Source organism: Pteronotus mesoamericanus, unplaced genomic scaffold (genome assembly GCF_021234165.1).
Source record: "Pteronotus mesoamericanus isolate MK-2021 breed Mesoamerican mustached bat unplaced genomic scaffold, CSHL_Meso_final contig_502, whole genome shotgun sequence".
In the NCBI taxonomy this organism is placed as follows: domain Eukaryota; kingdom Metazoa; phylum Chordata; class Mammalia; order Chiroptera; family Mormoopidae; genus Pteronotus; species Pteronotus mesoamericanus.
Window position 1 is genome coordinate 8,428,236 of NW_026555187.1, and position 2,711 is coordinate 8,430,946.

General features: G+C 52.9%; 1 pseudogene; it reads left to right on the top strand.

The window, feature by feature from the left end:
* Window positions 1-303: 303 nt before the first annotated feature.
* LOC129074935 (S100P-binding protein-like) lies at window positions 304-2,263 on the top strand (annotated as a pseudogene).
* Window positions 2,264-2,711: the final 448 nt, after the last annotated feature.

Genomic DNA, 2,711 nt, shown 5'->3' on the forward strand with positions numbered 1-2,711 from the left:
TCCCGTCACCTGCCACCTACAGGCTGGAGGCCCAGGAGGGCCGGTGACGAGCTTGGCCTGAGTCGAGGCCGAGAACCCAGTCTGGCCCCGAGACCGATGTGCCAGCTCACACAGTGGGCAGGGGCCGCAAGTCCGCCTCCCTCCGCCCCTTTGGCCTAGTCAGGCCTCTGGTGGATTGGGCGAGGCCCCACTGGGGAAGGTGTCTGCCCGGCCACCTCCGGGTCGGGGAGCGGGGCCCGAGGGCGAGTAAACGGCGCGGGGGCCGAGAGAGGCTTCGCCCGCTTCCGGAGATGAACTGACGTGATGCCTGGAATTTGCTTCCGAATAATCCGGCAAACAACGAGGTGGATCGGGAAGGTGGGAGTCAATCATTTTGACAAGTCTCCTGAAAGGAACAGCTGGCAGGAACTGAACCCTTTTTCCACTCAGTGCCTTGGCAAAGGCAGGGGCCACCCCGGCCGCCGCGCACACTACGGTGTGCTCGCTAGTGCCCTCTAGGGGTTCCTTGGGTGACGGCGTGGGACGACCCCTTGCTGGACTCCAAGGAGGAAGTGATGGCCTTGCTAGTTTCACTGAGGAAGAGGAGGAGGAGGAGTTATTGGAGGACGAGGAAAATTTATCGGATGGCTGTGGACCAGTGGCTAAGACTCCTGGCCTCTCCAAATTACTTCAGCTAAGTACGCCAGTTGGTCAGGGACCAACTCCTACAAAACCATTAAACAGACCCTTTGCACTAGAAAAGAGTCTTGTAAAATTAACAGTTGGTGCACATTTAATCCAACAGTTTGTGATGCTGTGCTTGACAAGGACAAGACTGATACGTCCACAGATGTTGAAGAACACACTTCCCTTGGAGAAGAGATGAGAGAAGATGGTCTTAGCCCAAATAAGAGCAAACTTTGCACTAATTCTGAAGAGATCGTTTCCAATAGTTCTGCCTGGGATGGGCCCTCGTTTCCTTCTCCTTCAAGCAATAACTTTCCACAAACCAGCCCTGAAAGAAATGTGCCTGATGGTCAGAAACCCCCCATCTGCTGGAGGCCTGGGCCATGCAGAGACCCCTCAGACAGGGTCATCCCGGGGAAATGGGTCCCACGAATCAAGTTGTGAAATGAGGTTTCCCATTGCTTCCAGTTCATCAAAGGTGTTCTTGATGAGGATTCTGGGAAGCCGGAAGTCCCCGAGAGAACCAGCTAACTCATTCCTGTTCTGCAAGCCAAAACAAGGACTAGCAAGTCTATCAATAACAATGCTAATTTCTTCCAGAAAAAAATATTTAGCCAAATACCTGGGCACCACCAGTCCAGTCAAATTAACACATAAAATTAACCGTCATAAGGCTTGCTGCCTGGCAGACCAGGACAGTCTTAGCCCCCTCTCATCTGGGGAGAGGGCTCAAGGCCATGGCTGGGCTGGGTGGCCCAGCACCACCCCACGCTTGTTCTTGTCTCTGGTTGTGAGCTCAACTCCCAGCCCCAGCCCTGGCTTCATGGGCTCATTGTCTGAGGTGTTTCTCTTGAACTGCAATGACCTGTTCCAGGGTCCCCCTCTGACTTACCAGACTAGAGTCCTTGGCCTTGGTCTGTTCTGCATGTCCATCTGACTTCTGCTTCCTTGGAGCCATCGAAAAGAGACCCGCCCCAGCCTGCAGCTGCATGTGGGCTCAGGAGCACGAACTTAGGTGTAAGACCTAGGTCCCAGCTTAAGTCCCAGCTGTCCCTTCAGCAGGCAGGGGACCTTGTGCAAGTTATTTGATGACTTTAAGCTTCAGTCGCCTCAGCTCTAAAATGAGAATAGTAATAGGATTTCATAGCGTTGTTGTAAGGATCAAATTATTAAATAATATAAATAAATATGTTCAATGCTTAGTACGGTGTCTCACATACATACACTCCCAGTTTCACCATCTTGAGCTTACAAAATTATATAAACTTTTCATACACTGACTTCCTTTCTAGAGACTTTATCCCCTGAAAGTGTCAACCCCTTTCTCTCTGAGCTCTTTCTGAGGCACTGAGGTTGTTAGTCTAGAACCAGCGTGCCTTGGTTTCCCTGCTACTGACTCACTTCTGTGCCGCTTCCTCTCAGGTCCCGCTTTGCCAGGACCCTGTCTCTGTTTGTGGCCACCGAGAACGCCCCCGGCATGATGGTTTTGAAAGGAGAAACCTGCTTGGTCTTTCTCTTCGGCACAACCATGGCCAGCCTATGCCTCTGTGCACGGTTCCAGGCTAATGGAAGTGCTGAGAATAACCTACAACAGTGAACGGAGGGCATTGCTCTTGGAAGGACCAGGCCCAAACCTGCAGGCCTGGTCGTGGTGCACCTATGTCTGAGCAAGGGCCCAGCTCCAAGTCACAGCTGAGTCACCTGCCCTGGCTGAGCCCCATGACTGCCCCAGATTAACCCCTGTCCAGGGCGACTGACTCCTGGAGCCCCAGTCCCTCAGGGGGACCCCTTGACCCTCACCTCCCCCTCATGGCCCAGGTAAGGCGATCACAGCAGAGCTTTCTTACACAGGGGCTTATTTTCTTCTCAGTAGCTCCTCGTGACCCATGACAGCAGTCTAGCTCAGTGTGCTTAGCACCGGTTTTCATTCAGGCCTTTTCATAATCTTTCCTTCAGAAAAGACCAAGTCTACATCCCGCCTGCTGCATTCAGCACCTCAGATTCCAGGATAAAACGCCACACACCCATTCCCCTAGGGCAAATGG